We start from the raw sequence: 20,915 nt of genomic DNA, 5'->3' as shown, positions 1-20,915 counted from the left end.
GGTTAACACAAAGTGCAGCATCTCTCTGTATGGCTCTTGTAGCATTTACTATGTATGCCATTTATTGATACTTAACCTATGTGTGGTTTATGGTACTTGGTTATTTTTTATTTTTAGGCATTTTTATTTTATTTTTCCAGTTATATCATTATTTCTTTGAGGAACAAACTGTTACTTTTTAATCACAAAATATCTGGATCAGTGTCTTTAATACATAGCAGCCATTACCCTATTTACTTTTCTTTCTTTCTAATAGCTTACTTATAGCCTACTAATACATTGTATAATTTATTTGTTTATGTTTTTATTGTCTGCCTCATATCATGAGCTCCATAAGTGCAGAAGTCAGTAGGGCACGGTGGGATTACACCTATAATCCCAGCACTTTTGAGAGGCTGAGGCGGGTGGATTGCCGGAGGTTAGGAGTTCGAGACCAGCCTGGCCAACATAGTGAAGCCCTCTGCTAAAAAATCAAAAAAATTAGCTGAGTGTGGTAGTGGCAGGGCCTGTAATCTTAGCTACTCATGAGGCTGAGGCAGGAGACTCGCTGGAACCTGGGAGGCGGAGGTTGCAGTGAGCCAAGATTGTGCCATTGCACTCCAGCCTGGGCAACAAGAGCAAAACCTCATCTCAAAAAAAATGCAGAAATCTTTGTTTTGTTCACTGACATACTTCAATTAACTAGAATAGTTCTTGGAAAATAGTGGGGACTCAATATAGTTTCGATAAATAAATGAATAGATTAATTATTTCAGAAGACCTCTCTGCATCAAAATAAAATAATGACAAGCTCATCCTTGGGAAAATTACTGAAAAAAACTTGAATTCTTTAACTCTCAATACCTTTACTAATTGACTGTCAGGAGTTTGTTATTAACATCTATCTGTGTAGTTTGAAAACATCTTTTGTTATTCTGGAAGGTGGGAGTAAATGTTTTTATAAAAATTTTCTTGGTCACAGCATTTTTTTTCTATACAATTGAAATAATTGTGACCATAAAGGTGAAGAATAAGGAAAGGATGTTGAAGAAATGTTTGAAGAAGGGGGCAAGCCAAAACACCATGTGTATGATGCCACTTTTATTTAAAGTAAATACAGTCATTGTAAGTATGTATTTTATATCTTTTTTTCCTCATTTTTCACACCATGCTGGAGAGAACTCTGTTTACAAAACTTAATCGAGACACCACGGGTACTGAGTCATGGTCTGGAAATAGACCAATGCAGAGATTGGGATAAGTATGAAGAGAAAAGGGGGGAAACTCAGCATGGATCACAGAGGGAGGGAAAAAAGTAGCATGGAGGTGGCGAGAACCCAAGGAGAAATGTGACTCAATGTAGGATTCTCACTTGTAGGATGGCAGAAGGACATTTAAGAATGAAAACACAATAACATTAATTGCAAGATGTTTGTATTTGTGAAAAGTACACCCCCTCCTCTGTCTCAAATCTTCATTAAAATCTGTCAGCATTTGCGTGAGTCCCCACAGGGTAAGCCAGAGTATAGGAGAGAGATAGCAGTTGATTACAAAGGAAGAAAATTCTCCTTTGGTTTATTTAACAGAAGCAGGAACTGCACACTCCATTTGGAGTCCACTGGACGTGGAGCCCACTACATTTGGAGTCCACTGTATATGACTCCAAGAAATGTATCCCTTGTCTCAAGGAATCCCTGGAGAGAATAGGAAAGGAGTTGAGTCTCATGAGCTAATTCCATTTGAATTTCAAATTATAAGGTAGTGTCAGGGGCTTAGTTTTCTCTAGGTATTATACATTTCTTTCTATTTCCCTATGGCCCATGTTTTATAAACCTAATTTTTCTATTCCCATGCCCTCTTCCCAAAAAATTCTATACAAAAATGAGCAAATCTGATGTCTTTGGTAAATATTCTAACAATGGGTACAGTATTCAGTTAATTCTCATGTACCCAGGCCCCAGGTAATCAATTCACTTTGAGTTTCTACATTTAATGATAGGAGGATGAGACTGCTCAAAATTAAAACTGTAGAAGCCAGAGATTTCGTTAGAAAAGGAATTCTTCCTGCTATATGCCAAGCCCTAGGGAAATAGTTGTATAGGATATATGTGGATTCCAGACACGATGTTTACTGGCCATTGTAGAACTTGTCTACTTCGTACAACTTCAAACCTAGGATGTAGAAAATGCATCCAAGATACTCCATCAATGGACCAATTAATTTTTATTTCTACTGAGACAGAAAGAAAAGTCATTGAATGAATTTAATGCAGAGAAAGTTTTTTTAAAAAGCTTTAGAGACCAAGTCTCAAGTCTAATATTTTAATTTCATTTCATTGAAGTCACAAAAATTAAAAATTTAATTATTATTAGAATAATTAAATTATCAAGCAAAAGATAAGAATGTGTCATTTTTTTCAGGTTGCCTCTAAGAATGTAGCATTCTATCAAGTTACCTCTAATTTGAAAGTTACAAAATAAAAATCCAAGGCTTTGTTTTAAAAAATTATTTAAAAATTTAAGACAGTGACAGGAAAGCATTAAGAAAGCAACCAGTCCTTCTAAGCACAGAGCCCTAAAGCATGTGTAGAGAGGCTGCACAACCATGAAGCCAGCTCTGTCTCTAAGCTCACAATTCATTTAATCTGTTCTAGAATTGAATTTGATATTTAACCAAGTAAACACCTGATGGAGGGGAAAAATCTAGTTGTAACCCAAAAAGCAAGTAAATAGTTTCACCTAAGAAACTGCTATTGAAATTTATAAAAATAAGTGTTTTAATCTAATAGTCACAACTGTTAAGTAGCCCCAAAATTCCAAAAATAAGCTTAGTAATACATTTCATGGACATGTAGAATATCAAGGTTTAATAGGTAATCAGTCTGCAGATGCTTACTTTAAAACAAGAAGGAATCATTAAGTATTCCCCTAAATGTAGATGAACCTAACATATTTTACTGTGTACTAAAAAAAGAAAAAATATTTTGGAAATAGAAGTTTGTCACCCAAATTTGTAACACAAGAAGGCATCCGGTAAGAGAAGTTGATTGTTAACAAGCAAGATGTCTTAATTAATTATGGGTAATTTACTTCATAATTGGATTTAAGTAATTAAACAAAACAGACTGGAAATAAGTTATATTTGAGTCTTTTTAAAATTTTAATTTGTGCGTATTTTGTGGTTACTCTATCTATAAATAATTCATTTCCTACCACTCAGGGCTTCAGTTTCTTCATCTGAGTGATGAGAAATTTCAGCTAATAGAGTTCTGAATGCTTTCCCGGCCCTAATTAAATTCAGCATTACTTATTAGTAACACATTGCCTACAAATTCCTGCACTTCAGAATATATGAGAAGAGTAAGCCTCTATTTCTGACTACAGACAGTTTACAATCCAGAAAGCAAAGCAAGCAAGGCAGTCAGAATTATAATGCAAGACAGCTGCAAAATTCTGAATCTTTTATTTTAACAAACCAGTCTTACCAAAGATACACAGACACTTTCAAGGTTTGGGAATGAGGCAAAATTAATAGAGTGGAAGCATCTAACACAAACTAGTATCTTAAAAAACATAGATGTGCATGCCAGAGGCTTGAATGAAGTTTTTATGCTAGTTTATAGCCAGTGTCTGTGGTGTTCTGTTGTCATGCATACAAATGTCCAGAGTCAAACTTACTTACCTTACAAGTAAGCTTCAGATGTATTAGAGTATGTTGATGAAATGCATAACATGGCCACAATTTCAGAACACATTTATCACTATTGCAGTAATATGATCTTAATATAAAACTTTGACTTTTTTTTTTCTTTGAGATGGAGTTTCACTCTTGTTGCCCAGGCTGGAGTGCAATGCATGTTCTTGGCTCACCACAACTTCCACCTTCCAGGTTCAAGCGATTCTCCTGCCTCAGCCTGCCGAGTAGCTGGGATTACAGGCATGTGCCACCACACCCAGCTAATTTTATATTTTTAGTAGAGACGGGTTTCTCCATGCTGGTCAGGCAGGTCTTGAACTCCCAACCTCAGGTGATCTGCCCACCTTGGCCTTCCAAAGTGCTGGCATTGCAGAACTTTGACTTTGCTAATCTACTTGTTTTGTACCCTGGAAAATTTTATGTGGTTGGCATTTTTCAACATTACATTGCTTTCATCTCACATATATGGTCCAGCTGATTCAATAAAAGATATAGGACCATCATTCACCTTTTAATAAACAATGAAAATCAGGAATATTAAAAGGTGACAGCTTGAAATGGAGCATAAAATACAACTGAAGTAGCAGAAATTGAGTTACCATGGGCTTTAACATGATTTTCAGAGGTCTCCAACCTGGACTTTGGGCCCTATTTCCTGGATTTTTAAAAATGAGACCAAGAATCTTAAATGATGTGCTGGAGAGGCCAAAGTCAGTGACTGAACTAACTGGGCCCGTGAGCAGAGAGACAGAAAGAGATAGTAAGCCATATATGTTCTGAAGTTCAAAATATTGAGTATAATTTTGTTTAAAAATTAATAAAAATGTGCTTATTTGGTTTTAGGATTTGAAATGATATGTCCCTAGTTATCAGCTTGAAAAATGTTGTAATATTGAATATTCTAGTTTGAGGTAACAGGAAAATAGACACAGGAATAGAGAATTGTAAGCTGATGGCTTGTTGCAGAGTGTCTTAGGGAAGAGATGGCTTGTGGTAGAGTTAGGGAAGAGAAGGAAGCAGGATTAGGCTGGGCAGAGGTTGAACTGTGATGTCTGCAACAGAGACCTCAGCCATTCCCACATGGAGCCCTGAGGCTGGTTTAGTTCTTCACATATGTCCCAACTTGAAGAGTAAGACTAGGCCTTTCTACCCCAGGAAAGCCTCAACTGCAAGCAGTCAGCAGACAACACTCCTAAAAGGTTGGGGTAAGGGTGCCTTGGTACTAAAGAGGGGATCTGGGCCACACATCCCTGCATCCAGAATATGGTTGGGCTCTGTGTCCCTACCCAAATCTCATCTCAAATTGTAATTCCCATGTGTTGTGGGAGAGATATGTAATCCCCACATTCCAAGGGAGGGAGGTGATTGGATCATGGGGGCATTTTCCCCATGATCCAATCCCCATGAGAGTGAGTGAGTTCTCACAAGATCTGATAGTTTTATAAGTGTCTAGCATTTCTCTTGCTGGCATTCACTCCTTCCCATCATCCTGTGAAGAAGGTGCCTGTATCCTCTTAGCCTTCTGCCATAACTGTTAAGTTTCCTGAGGCCTCCTCAGCCCTGTGGAACTGTGAGTCAATTAAATCTCTTTCCTTTATAAATTATGTAGTCTTGGGTATTTATTTATACCAGTGTGAAAACAGACTAATACAATCCATTAGAGTTGTGATAGAAAAATATCTTGGGGCCCCTTCAAGCTGGGAACCGCTCAGGGCAAATCTGTCTCCTATTCTATTCATCACTCTGCTCACAGAGATAGATGCATATTCTGATTGCCTCCTCTGGAAAGACATCAGAAACTCAAAAGAATGCAACCGTCTGTCTCTTACCTACCTGTGACCTGGAAGCTCTCAGTGGGGGTGACCTTGCTTTGAGCTGTGTCTGCCTTTCTGGATAGAAGTAATATACTTCTTACATATTGATTGATGGCTCATATCTCCCTAAAATGTATAAAACCAAACTATGGCCTGATCATCCATCAGGGCACATGTCATTAGGACTTCCTGAAGCTGTGCCATGGGGGTATCCTCAACCCTGGCAAAATAAGCTTTCTAAGTTCACTGAGACCTGTCTCGGATTTTCTTGTTACAGAGTTTGCCCATTACATTGTTCAGATCCACTTGCTTCATCCCATCTGGGAATTGCTCCTCTGGGATTGTGGCCGATCTCTTTTCCTGAAAAAAATTAGACAAGGAAGGTTAGTAGGATGAACTGCAGCCTCCATAGTTACAACTAGTCTCAGGGCTGTAAATAATACTCATCATTTTCTTGCTCAACTCCTCACTGTAGATTACTCTCACCCTCGTCTAGCACCTCTGCTAGTCTAAAAGATTTACCTGAGGAGGTAGTCCTGACTCGCATCCCTAAGTTTTACAGCACCATGATCTTTTCAAAAAATTGTTCTTACACTTGTCTATTTACTATAAAAATTAGAAGAGAATCAAGAGAAGCAATTAACTAGTAAACTCTAGTTAGAAGAGAAGCAATTAACTAGTTAATCATGTGGATGACAAACATATTTTTCCCTGTCCCCATTGATTAACAACGGCCCTGTCTCTTGATGATTAGAGTCCATTATCACAGCGAGGATGGTGCTTCTTCCTGCCAGCTGGTGGTCTTTGTACAAGGGGGCAAAAGTGTCCAGGGAGGACTCTAGCTGTGTTTTCTCCCTGAAGCCTTTTCCTTCATAGAACCAGATCCTTCGGACCAGTAGAGACTTGCAAAGAAGAAAAGCACAACTCTCCAAGAGCATCTCTGAAATTAATGGTAGCACAGAGAAGGCACAAGAGGGAGGGTTAGTATAGGAATTATTTGTATATAATAATATGAGTAGTCATATAAAATAAAGTCAAAGATTGATAGAAAAGTTAAAATAATGATTTCAGCAATCTAGGCAAAAAAACAATGAAAGCCTAAAGTAGGGCAGCAGCAATATGGAAGAACGGTTGGCATCTGAGACATTTTAAAAAATGGAATGAGGCTGGGCGCAGTGGCTCACGCCTGTAATCCCAGCACTTTGGGAGGCCGAGGCAGGCAGATCACAAGGTTAAGAGATCAAGAGCATCCTGGCCAACATGGTGAAACCCCATCTCTACTAACATACAAAAATTAGCTGGGCATGGTGGCACGCGCCTGTAGTCCCAGCTACTTGGGAGGCTGAGGCAGGAGAATTGCTTGAACCTGGGAGGTGGAGGTTGCAGTGAGTCGAGATGATGCCACTGCACTCCAGCCTGGCACCTGGTGACAGATCGAGACTCTGTCTCAAAAAAAAAAAAAAAAAGGAATGACCAGATTCATTTATAGGAGGGTCCGGAGATAATTCCTGTGATTCTAGCTTAGCTTATCACTAAAAAGATGGAAGATATAGGATAAAGAGTAGATTTGGTCCTTTATTTGGTTTGTTTTCAAGGTTCCACAGGAAACTCTTGATATTTTATTGTCTTATGCTGATCAGTTAGTGAAAATGTCGAACCCCTTTTTGCTAGTTTCGAACTTCAGGTCTCATTTAATTTACATGACCTGCACATGAAGGTTAGCTGTGTCTGAATTTCAGAAACAAGCATAACTTTATATCTTGTATCTTTTAAATGTTCTACTTAGATTACATTCCTATGGAAATTAATTTAGAGTAAAACTAACATGTCAGTGCTGTGATGATTACTCCAAAATTTATATCTCTGTCCTGCTTTTTCTTCCAGCTCCAACTACATATTCCAGCCTGTCTGCTGTACATTTTCCCACGGGAAGCCTGCCAGAGTCTCAAACTCAGCACATCCAAATTCAATTCAGCTCCACTTCTGCTACCTCTTCCCCTCATCTGAAAGCAGGCTGGAGCTCTGTTTCTGATAAAGAAACCATATCCTCTGAGTCAGGTCAGCAAACGACAGCCCGCAGGCCACGTTCAGCCCACTGCCCATCGTGTAAGTAAAGTTTTATTGTGATATAACCCCACTAATTCATTTGCATGTTTTCTAAGTCTGTTAAACAACAGTGGCAGGGTGAATAGATGAGACAGAGGCTATATGGCCCACAAAGCCTAAAATATTTATTATCTGAACCTTTACAGAACAACGTTGCTGATATCCACTCAAAATCAACTAGGACTAATTTCTCAAAATTACATTAAACTTACCACCCTTTTCTCATCTCAACTCCCTGAGCCTTTTAATGTTCCTGCTATCGATGTTTCTCATACTTGTCTCCCTGATTTAACTAAGCCTAACATGTTTCTGGACATTCTGAAGACTGTTAACATGGTGTCCCCCAGCAATACCTTTGCAAATCTGTCCGGCTTCCTTCTCTATTCCTGCTGATGCTATAATTACCTCAAAAAAGAAAGAGAGAGAGAGAGAGATAGTGAGAGTAGAGGCAGGGAGGCCCAATCTAGAGGCTTTGTTCAAGCTATCCTTTATACCTATTTTTAGCCCCAGCTCCTAATCACTATTCTATGCTCAGTTCTGACACCTCTGATCTCTCCCAGTCAAGTCTGCCCTCCTTCCTCTGGACTCCGATAATAATCCTAACCTCTCTCACAATCCTAACCTCTGCCATTTATCCTTTTCTAACTTGGGTGGCAACACTGCAGAATAGAAGCCCAAGATTTGTTATAAGCAGATGGAGTGCAGGTAATAAAATCGCCTCCTTTACTGCCCAAGGGCTGGTCAGCAGTCCCCTCCTTTTCCTAAGTCTTGGATTCTTCATATACAGTTTGGTAACACCTTAGGAAGCACATGAAGCTGCTCTAAACTGTAAAGTGCTAAAGACATGAAAACTAACAGTGGTGTGCTATTTAGTAGAGATTTATAACTGGAAGAAACACTTTAGGTCCTATAAATATGTTTTCAGAGTGAAAAACAATTTGTTTTTTATGTCCATTACTGAACTATGAGATAACAAGAAGGCAGACAGCAATTGTATCTTGTGCATTTTTATATCTTCAGCACATAGAGTACTCAGTACATAGTTATTATATCAAATTGTCCCATTGAAATGAATAAAGATCTGATCATAATAGTACTGATTATTTGTAATTCATGCACCAAAAATTACGGTTCAGCTCATATTGTTTCTCTCTCAATAGTGACTTTAGAATATTCAAGATACTCAAGGATATTCCAAGTGGCATTTTAAATTATGTTCTCATTGATCAAAATAATTGTGAAACTCCTCTTTTGAGTCACTTGACAAAGATGTGACACATTTTTATAAGACTATCTCGAGTGTTGGAAAATATTCATTCTTTGAGGATGAATATATTTTTAGGAAAATAACCAAAATGATTAAGAGCCAAGTATGATTAATAAGGTGATTTATCACCGTACGTGGTAACATGTTAGTTAGAAATGACATTTTAGAATGAAATAAGAAAAACGATGTTATTTCTTTCAAGCCTGATTGAAAGGGAAGTCCAATACAGAAACATTTAAATGTTTGAATCAACAGAAACAACATTGCAATAAGCACTTATTTTGAAGGGCTCAGGAATTTTTTAGAAGCCTAATAGCATCTTTGTAATATTCCAATCCACTCCTTTAGAGTCACTCATCTTTCTACGAACAAATAATCCATGATAGCCTGCTCCAATTGGCAAAATTGACTGAGTTGGAAATCATTGAGTACAGAAATTTTGGTAAGGAATCTGGTCTGGCCTAACATCACAGAATTTTCAGATAATTTGATAGTAAGCAAATATTATTGACTTTGTTTTTAAGTGCATCTCTGGACCTAATTCTCAGATCACAGACTCCTCCTCTATCATGATTCATATTGGTTCTCATAACCCTCTCACAGTGTCAACATCATAATTTTGATCTCTGTTACCAAGAGTCTCTGACATATCTTGCTGTACCTTCGAGTCTTCCGTATATTTTTCTACCTTCCCAGTCCTGACTTCTCTCTAGAACCATATTGTCCCACACAGTAGTATAGTAGACATTCTTCCCTATAAGGATGTCTACATCTCAATCCTCAGAATCTGTGACTACATTATGTTCCATGGCAAAAGGGACTTTGCAGATGTAATTAAGGACCTTGAGATGCAGGGAAAATTATTCTGGATTATTCAGATGGGCCCATTGTAGTCATAACCCTTTTTTTTTTTTTTTTTTTTTGAGACGGAGTTTCACTCTTGTTACCCAGGCTCGAGTGCAATGGCACGATCTCGGCTCACCGCAACCTCCGCCTCCTGAGTTCAGGCAATTCTCCTGCCTCAGCCTCCTGAGTAGCTGGGATTATAGGCACGCACCACCATGCCCAGCTAATTTTTTGTATTTTTAGTAGAGACGGGGTTTCACCATGTTGACCAGGATGGTCTCAATCTCTTGACCTCGTGATCCACCCACCTCGGCCTCCCAAAATGCTGGGATTACAGGCTTGAGCCACTGCGCCCGGCCAACCATTTTTTAAAAGAAAAAAAAAAGAGGCAGGAGAATTAGAATCAGAGAAAAATAAATGGGACAATTAAAGAAAATATTGCACTGCTGTGATGTGATCATGGGTCAAAGAATGTGGGCAGCCTCCAGAAGCTGAACAGATTATCCCTGAAGTCTCTAAAATGAATACAGCTCTGCCAATACCTTGATTTTAGCACCATAGGACTCATTTTGGACTTCTGACCCAGAACTGTAAGATAATAAATATGTGTTGTTTTGAGCATTATATCCACAGTGGTTTGTGATAGCCACAATGGGAAACTAATATAGGCAGCCGTTGTTCTCCTATGGCTATTTAAATTTAAATAAATTATAAGTTTTTAAAATTAAATTCCTCACTCTAGCAATATTTCAAGTCTTCAGTAGCAACCTATGACTTATGTCTACCATATTGGACAACCCATATTATCCAACCAACAGCATTGAAATGTGCTGTTATAGAGATCTCTTTGATTTATCTCAGATATCTCTACCACTACTATAGATTTAACAAAGCTAAACCAGATGCACCCCCCCACCCCTCCGCCTTTAATTTTAAACCTCCTTGTCAGTATTGGTGGGCCAGAAGGCTATCCTAAGCAGTAGACACTATCTTGGCTCAAAAAGTTATTTAAGGCAGTTTTCTTCAGGAATCGAATGACAGCCTCAGATAAGGGAAGGAAGAGGTGATTCAGTCTCACTACAAGTCCTGCTCTTTATTTTCATCAGCCACATGAAAAACACATTATAAAATCATAGAGAATGTTGAAGTAGTGTGGAACTTTAGAGATGTCATGAGGAACCTCTCTCTCCTACCTTTAATTTCAAAGTATTTTCCTTTCCTTTCTATAAGGCTGTAAGAGTAGGGTTATTTATTGACATGCTGACATTGTTTTAAAGCAGAACATGGGATCATGTTTATTTGTGATCATATATCTTGATGAAATATAAGGATACAGTATTTTAGCGTCCTAAGACTAAAAGGAGACACGATGGAGTTTTGATTATCCAATTATGTTCTGGGTAGAATAAAAACTAGAATAAGAAATTATGGAATTATTTTCCACTGGATCCTACAAAAGAGGAACCTTTGTCAGATTAGAATTTCTTCAATGTCAGAAAGCTTCAGAGTTAAAAAGGTAGCTGAGAGCCATTAAGCAGTAGCTGAAGACCAACTAAATTTTATTCTCATTTAATATGTTTCTGCTACAAAACACTTTAATACAAATCACCACGGTAAATACAAACCAAGAAGATAAGCTGTCTTAAGAGAAATAAGACAGTCAAATTTATTCACAAAAACTGAGTTGAACATGATGTGTTAGGCAATGGAAAATATTCTTTGAAAGGTTATGAAATACCTGATTAAGTAGGGCAATTATAGAAAAAGTTTGTACAAATGCATATTGTAAGCCTTATTAATATAAACAAATGCCAACACACATGTGATTATGGAAAGAGACCATTACTGTGGGTATCTACTCCTGGTTTATCTATTTTTATATGGGTATCACACTGTCTTGTGACCTTTAAAAATTTCCTTAGACTTTGTCACTTAAATAGTATTTTTGAACAGCACTTTCCAAACTATCACCACATATTTATCTTACAATAAATTTATAGTTTTTTCTTTTAAAGGAAGTATTTGTCATTGCATCTTTGTCCTCAGATCTGTTCTCTGCACTTTTCTTGTTCCAATGTCGACTATTATATACTCTGTTCCCAAGGCTCTCTTGCCTTCCGGTTAAGTTTGGCCACTCAGAGGCTGCGGAAGGAGATTGGAGGGTTGGAGGAGGGGGGAAACCACACTATTTCTCCACTGCTCTCTGCTTCAGGTGACACATCTACCAGTGGCTGCATCTTTTTTATTTCTACATATCTAGCTACCCTATGTTTTCCATGAGATACTCCTGAATCATTTAAATAAATGCCTCAGGAAATTTGAATGTATTTTTATCAACAGTTATTACAATGACCTTGTCCTGGACACTTTCTTAAATCTTTTCAACACTTAACCATACTCCAGTGTATTATCAGACACTCACCTTCTTCAGCAGGAAATGATTTATCATTCTCTGGCCTTATATTAAATGTCAAGAGGAAAAGTCCGTTTACCCTGTGAACATCAGTTCCTGTGTTTTCAAAATAAGCTTATTTTTCTAACTCCGAACTGAAAAAAATGGTTTCATCTTTCATGTATTTCCATATCTTATAATTCCCCAATGATTCTTCATGGGAGACCACTGGAAAAAAGCATATTGGAATTCATAATGGAGCTGAGAAAGAAAAATTGAAAGTCACGAAATAAGCTTAGTATAGGTCAAATGAATGGAGATGAATTCCTAAACTCTTGAAGAAAACCATAAAAACAATATTTTAAATTCTTTTTCATTTATATGTTTCTAGGAGCTATTGGTGACTGGACAGGATCAGTAGCTTTAATAACTGCTTTACTTTGTCAGTCATAGGACTCGGCCAAAATGCTTTCACCTACTATAAGTGATTACTAGTTATAAGGATGCTTTTCTCATGCCTAAGCAGGGGTGAGGCTTGAGGGGCAGCATTATCTGAGTTGAAATGCATATCCAGATTCCTGAGTATTTCAAGGCAAAGAAGAAGACAAAGGTGGTTCCTTTGAACTAGATTTTATCATATCTCCTGAGGATATGATAAAAGAGATAACTGGGAGGAGGGAGGAAAAGGAAAGTCCTATATGGAGCTGAAGGGTACTAACTAAAAGGACAGAAAAAAGGCTTCCACTTCTGGCTTTTAGGGAGTTATCTCATTTTATATCAAGTCTCCCAATGAGAACAACTATAAATCTAAATAAAATATTTTTAAGGAAATTTGCTTGAAGGCATTAACCAAAGCTCCAAAGACTTGGAAGGCCATGATTCCAGAAAGACATTCAGAGAAACAAGTGCAACATCTAGCTCTGCTCTTCTTTTCTAGGTAGAGTATTTTCCTCCTATTCACTGGGGATATATTCTCAGAGAATGCCTGAAGTCACCGATAGTACTGAACTCTATACATACTATGTTTTTTCTTATACATGCTTACCTATGATAAAATTTAATTTATAAATTAGTCACAGTGAGCAATTAACAATTGAAACCACGTGCTAGACTGATTAAGCCCATCTAACTTAACCTGCCTTGCCTGTTTTCAATTGCTTACTTCTAGTTGATCTTAAAACTTACAGCTAAAAATCACATAGCCAAACAACGTATAACTAAACTCTGACTAGCTTCCTTAGAGATAACATCTCTGACTATGGCAACAGTGGTTTGAACTATTTTTCAGGATTTTGAGGGCTGCTCTTGTTCAGTTCAAACTAGCTGAAACCACTGACCAGCCAAATGGACTGTTGAGGTGCCTGAGGAGTGACTTTTGGACATCAGAAGGTCCAAAACACTACCCTCATATTATGCTGATGCCACCATTTTTTGAACAAGCATCAGGGTTCTGCAAGTGTAATCAGGCTACATGTGAAAAACCACATAGCTTGATTACAGTTGGAGAACCTTGATTTTCTTACCTTTTCTACCTACAAATCGCTTTCTCCATGCTTTATACTGTCCCATATTTTGTCCCATAAGTACCCTCGAGGCCTATTTTCAGGGAGGTGGATTTGAGAGCTGTTCTCCAATCTCCTTGCTTGGCTGCCTCACGAATAAAGTCTGTTTTGCAAAATCTGTCATTACAAGGATTGGCTTGCTGTGCACTGGCAGAATGAGCTTGGCTTGTATCACAATAACTAATAATAAAATAGAACAATTATAACCATATATTATAATAAAAGTTAAGTGAATCTCTCTCTCTCTCTTTCTCTCTCTCTCTCTCTCTCAGAATATCCTGTTGTATGTAATATTTTCAGATCATGGTTGACCATGGGTAACTGAAACTGCAAAGGGCAAAACCACAGATAAGGGGGTACCACTGCATTTGACAATTCATACATAAACTAACAGCCCGGGAATCTGGTCAGAGATTTTGGCAGTCTTGAGGGATAGAAAAGGAAAAAAAAAAAATTGAGGTCTGCTAAGAAGGAGAAAACCTAATACATTATTTCAGGTTTTCAGTTGGGACTCCTAAAGAGCAAAGCCCAAGTAATAAAGGAAATTGATCACCTCCCTCTTGGCTCAATTAAAAACAGATGAAGTGGTCTGCCCTCATCTGACTTTCTTCAAGAAGAATAATTTTTTTTTTAATTTCTCTGAGAAAAATAATGTAATCCAGAACCTCAAATTATCTTTTCAATTTTCATACACAATGTTAAGCATACACATAATTGCCAGACAGACAACAAGACAGGGACAAATTATCTAAAACCAAGAGAAAAGAGAGATAATGAAAAAATTACTACCAATGAATAATTTCAGTAGAGAACTAGAACTTACTTTTTTAAAAAGACTCATAGAAATACTAGAACTAAAAAAATATAATAACTCAAGACCATTTATAACAGAAGATCAGGCATGGCAGAAGAACGTATTTTCAAACTAAGGTATAATCCCAGTTTGTTATATCCAGACTTAAGTACATAAAGAAAAAATGATGCAAACATAGAAAGCTATTTATGAGCCATATAGGACACAGAGAGTTCTGAAATACAAAATTGTAGTTCTAGTAAAAGAAGAGAGAGGATAAGTAGAAAAAATATGAGACAATGATGGCCAAAATTTTTCTGAAATTAATGAAAGACATCAAGCCACAAATTCAAGAAAATGGTGCAAATAAGCAAGATAAATATAAACAAAATCTACCTAGGCCTATCATAGTAAAATTTTAAATCAAAAGAAATATCACTGGGTCAAATGTGGATATTCAAATGCAAAAAAAAATACAGAAAAGATGTTGAACCCTATTTGATACAATGTATAGAGAAAATATCTTCTCCCATAGTCTTTTCACTCTTTTAATGGTGAAACTCTAAGTATGAGTTCTTATTTTTCATGCAATTCAATTTACCAGTCTTTTCCTTTTAGAATTAATGCCTTCTATATTCTGTTTAAGAAAACTTTGGTTATTATGTGGTCGTAGAAACATTCTCCTGCCTTATCTTTGAAGCTTTAAAGAACTAAAATTAAGCAATTAAAAAACTATTATTATTATACATTAGAAAAGGAAGGTAAAGACAAGCCACCAAAAACTTTAATGAAGACCTGCAGACCTGACTTAACTGAGATGGGGCTGGTGATAAAAAGACACTGCCAACTATGACACAATAACAAATTGTTTCTTTGATGCTCCTGCCCAGCCTGGTCAAGGGTAAAAGCACTTTACTGACTACTTTACTGACTACTGAGTCTACAAAGAGGAGGTGACAAGTCCATCAGCAGAAAGTCACCTGTCTACATAGACCAAATGGAGAACCAAGGCCAAGTGGACAGAGGGGCCATGGGTTGTAGGATTGAGGAATGGAATATGCTGACTCACATGACAGCCCATTCTTTCTTTCTGGGTGATCTGGGGATCACGCCTTGCCCAAGTGTGAGATTACCTTTCTGTTCCTTGCAGTTCACCTCATTTTCCGTCCTTTGTAGAGCAGTGGTGTCTCCAATGAACTTATTTCCTGGTTTTGCATCTTGTGAAATGTTTTTTTGTATTTTTGTTGAAGGTTAAACATTTGTAGAAATTGTAAATATATTTGGTTTATTACAGTAAGGGCTTTAGTACCAATTAAAAAAAATTTGCTCCCCAAAACGTAATTAATTTGCTCCCCAAAACGTAAAAGCAAAATTTACTGGTCCCAGACTGCCCCTGAGAGTTTGGCAGAGATTTTTTTTTGGATAGAATTGCTGATAGACTTCTTTCTACTCAATATGGCTTAATTTCCTTTCACTTCCCACACATTGACCCCTGACAAACATTTTGTGCCTCAAAGCCCATCTCAGTGCCTACCTCGAGAGACTCTGTTCTCTAGCACCAGTTTGACACCTGCCCCTACTTCCAAAAAAAGAGAGCAAAACCTGCCCCCACTTCCAAAAAAAAAGAGAGCAGAAACTTACTATTCTTGGACTGTCTAGAGATTTCTCATTTTCTCTGTTTTTATAAAACCATGCTTGTCTTTGTTGATAAAAATCTAATGACAGATCTCACTTGTATAAATGTGAATAAAATATTTTTATGCCAACACTAACTAAAAATCTAGCAATTGTTCTTTTATAATAAAGATTTGGAGAAAGAAAAACAAAATATATACATGAGCCTTTACAAATCTATATAAGAAATACCTAATGAAAAAGAAAATAGGCAAAATATTCATTGGATACTTGACAAAATAGTATACCAAAAGGACAATAGATGTGAAAAGGTGTCCAAAATTATTAGTCATCAGTGTAAATTGAGACCAGTGTAATACCACTAGACATCCAACAAAATGACTAAAAGTTAAAAGCTAAATTATAACTATGTTGGTAATTATATGGAGCAACTAAAATACTCATACAATACTGATGTAAGTATAAATTGATTCAAACATTTTAGAAAATTATTTGGCAATATCTACATATCCCATGATCCAACCATTCTACTACTGAGGATATACAAAACAGAAATGTGCGTACATGTTTACTAAATGACGTGCACATGAGTGTTCATAGTAGTTTCATGTAAAATAACACAAAGCTGAAAAATCCTAAAGTGTTCATTGACAATAGAATGGCTAATTATATTTTACCCATACAATGGAATATGACAGCATTAAAAATATAAATAAATGCTGCACAAGACAACATAAATAAATTTCTCAAGCATAATGTTGAGCAAAAATTCAGATACAAAACAATACATACTATATGTTATAAACTGAATTTTGTCTCCCCAAAATTATTATGTTGGAGCCATAGTCTCCAATGTAACTATATTTGGAGATAGGAGGCAATTAAAGTTACATGAGATTATAATCCCCTAATCTAATGCGACTAGTATCCCTGTAAGAAAAGGAAAAGTAACAGGAGTGCACATGCACAGGGTAAAGATCATGTGAGGACACACTGAGAAGTCGGCTGTCTTAGTTCAGGCTGCAATAACAGAACACTTGGAGGTTTAAAAAACATTTATTTCTTACAGTTCTGGAGGCCAAAAGCCTGAAATCAGGATGCCAGCATGGTCAGGTTCTAGTGAGGGTCTTCCACTGTGTTGCATACTGCTAACTTTTCCTTCTGTCCCCATATACCAAAGAGAGTTAACCAGTGCTATGGCCTTTTCTTCTCATAAGGGCACTAATTCCATTTACCAGAGCTCCATCTTTATAACCTAATCACCCTCCAAAGGTACATCTCAAAATACCATCACATGGGAAATTATATTTTAACATATGAGTTTTGAGGACCCAAACATTCAGACCATAACAATAGCCATCTGCAAGGCAGAACGTCAGCACTTACCAGAAACCAGGCCTGCCGGCACTTGGATCCCCAGCCTCCAGAACTGTGAGACAATAAGTTTCCGTTGTGTAAGGCACCCAGTCTGTGGTATTCTTTTGTGGCAACCCAATCAGACTAATATACTGTATGACTCTATTCATATATCAAGTATTTTTTAAAAGTAATACATAAAATTGGAAGTGAGGTTAACGCCCTTCAAGGAAGAAAATTTATAAGGACTGTGAAAAGGCATAGTAGACTTCTGGGATGCTGCTAATATTTTATTTTTTGGTCTTAATGGCGAATGCATGAGCATGTTTTTGTGAAAATTTTAAGAACTTTAGATTTATGTTATGTGGTGTTCACTGAATATTTAATTTAAATTTTATTTTAAAAATAAACAAGAAAAAGCAGACTCATTGGGCAAGGGTGGATGACGGATACCGGAAAGCTTCAGGGGGAGTGGATGAAATAAAGCACTCCAATACCCGTGGGAACAGATACAAAAGTTTCCTATATGCCTTTACTCTTCCATCTCTTTATTTTTCTGTTACTCTTCCAAGCATACATCTCTTTAGGATAACCTATGGAAGCCGTTGTTGTTGGTGTTGATTACGAAAGGATGACATGGGAAAAGGCAGTCAGCCACCAAAGAGTGTTAAGTCAAATGGTGGGATTTTTTTTTAGCATAATCGTATTTCCAAAAATAATTTGCAAAAGTGAATACTTTCCAGACTGATTTAATAAACAGTGGCATCTAAATAAGTTCTCAATAAAAAATTATTTTAAGAAAATACCAACTAAGAATTGATCACCATTTTGGATTCTGCAGGTCTTAAAATGTATGTTTTTTCTTTAAGTAAAACCCTAGGGTGTGGCATGAGGAGCTGCTCTTTTATTCTTCTGAATGATTACAGAAAGTTTTGGCAAGAGTTTTCCCAGATCGGAAAAAACGTGGCACTTGTCTTTTGACTTGAGTGTGTAAACATAAACATATGCCAGCTTCAGGAGAACATCTGCTCTTCACACACCTATGCTTGAAGCTGCATTCGGCTTCACATTTCTCTCTAGGAACCAATTCCCTTTGAAGACAGAACTCAGCAATGTATATTTTACAGAGTATTTGGGAAGAAATTGGGAAAGCCGTTTTGTGTTAAACACCATAAGCAGGAATTCAGTAAACATCCCATTCAGTCCATCTTTTCTGCACTCAGGCCTCTCTTGGCTTCCTAGCATCCTGATGTCTTCTCACCCTGATTCTTTCCCCATTTGTTGGCTTAATATCTGTTGCTCCACGGCGTTCCAAGAGCCCAACCACAGAATGGACCCTCCTGACAGATACACAGCTTACTGGAAAATATAGTCTAGTCTTTGCCCCGCCCCCATTTCTTTCTGCTCGTTTTCCTACTGGCTTGACCAGCCTTCCATACCCCACTGGAACTTTGGGTGACAAATTTTTGTCCAATGCGTAATATGTATAAGTAGGAGGGTAGAAGACATTCTTTGCACACTTGCTCTGATTAACAAAACTTTAGCTTAGTATCAGGACTCCTTGGACCTTAACTTCTCAGTGTTACACATTCCACATAAATTTGAGTAACATCCATGAAATATTTTGGGACACTTAAAAATTGTAGCTATATGTGAATACAAGGTGTCATTATTCTTCTGTCTTGCTCCCATAATTCTGGCTGAAATGCAGAAAATCAATAGAGACTTAGTTAATAACAACACTTGGCCATAGTTAACAGTACAACATGTATACTGTGCAGACAAAAGAATCACCTTTTCATATGACATGCATCTGAGAAATATCACGTTCACAATTCGGTTCATATCCTTGTGATGACTCCCAAATATAACAGTAACTAAGATGATAAATGCTTTTCTTTAAGATAAATCAAAATGCCCTGTGACAAAACTGCTTTGGCCTAATGCAGTGCAGAGGGATCTACACGCTGTATAAATTGCCATTCTCAGAGGAAAGGTATTCATACCTGAGTTTCTGACATTCATCCTGTTTTGAAGATTTGGGCTGGTTGCTGTCTTTGGTCCCATCTATGTACTAATTCATTACAGCAGCCCCATGTACTTGCATAGGTTATATTAAAAGCACATTTGGTTTTATCCTGGCATTTCAATCATATGTCTATTCAGGTATTAATTCACGAAATGATTGTTGGCTACCTATTATTTACAAGACACTTTGCAACAAGGCATCTTTATACCCTCTTATAGGGGTTATAAAGATAAATAAGGTAATTACCCATCTGTATTAAGTTCACATTTAATCAAGGAAGGTATACACACACACACACACACACACACACACACACACACACACACACCAGAACAATAACAACAAAACAGACAACTATGAACAGTAAAGACAAAATAGAAGTAGAAGAGGTGGTTGTTTCTTGCCTGAGGCAAGTACAACAGCCAAAATAATCTTTTCAAAAAAGCACATCCAATAATGTCCCTCTTCTACGTAAATAACGTCTCTTCTTCACCTGTTGCCTGCCTTTTGTTTACTATATCAAAGGAGCCCCACCTATAACATATCAACACAGTGGAGTCACCATGAAAATATATTTTATAAAGAGTTAAAATTCCTAACAGATGTCAGGGAAAGGAAGGAAGAATTTATGGCATGACTTCTGATCAAACCAAAGTACATTGTACTTTGGTTTTAAAGTGGGGCCTTTCCGCAATAGCCCCGGAACTCAAAATTTGGAAAGAACTCTCCTGGAAGGGCCTTCTCTGTTTATCTATGTTTTGGAAGTTTTACCATTTTAGAAATGAAATGGTGTTTTTTATAATAACAATAGCAGCTAATTTTTTTAGCACTTTGCTATGTACGTATGTTAGTCTTTACACGTATCATTCAAGTTAATTGCCCCAATACCTGTGAAGTAGTGCTACCATTATCATTATCTTCCAAATGAGGAAGCACGCAGAGAGAGCAATACTTTGCTTTTTAAAAAAAGTGATTTGTTACCTGGAGTGAGTTTTAAAAATTACACATCATTTAATATCAATAAAATAAATTTTTGTTAAACCATAAAACAGCTGGATTAGTTAAATCTTTCTAAATTTCATATAATTACAAGCAGTGTTTGTACCTGTGATATATTTTGAAAACATAGAAATATAAAACTATTGCAAATGACGGTTCTTCTGTAGGCTTAAAGAAGATGAGGATGAGCACATAAAAAACGTGAGCAAATTATTTGGATAGATAAAAACTATACCTCGGGGTTTTTTTTTTGTTTTGTTTTTTGTTTTTACAAATTTAGTTAAACACAAGTATATATTTTGACAATTTTTAGAAAGGCTTTAGAAATCAAGTCTTTTATTTTAAATAATAAATAACATGACAAAAATTTAATAGTCTCTCAGTTCTATCAGATCTTAACATTTCCTCAGTGTCTCCTCTGGTTGAGGCCACCATTACTC

The sequence above is a fragment of the Saimiri boliviensis genome, chromosome 1 (assembly GCF_048565385.1).
Source record: "Saimiri boliviensis isolate mSaiBol1 chromosome 1, mSaiBol1.pri, whole genome shotgun sequence".
Taxonomy (NCBI): domain Eukaryota; kingdom Metazoa; phylum Chordata; class Mammalia; order Primates; family Cebidae; genus Saimiri; species Saimiri boliviensis.
The sequence above is the reverse complement of the archived record's forward strand: the minus strand, read 5'-3'. Positions refer to the sequence as shown.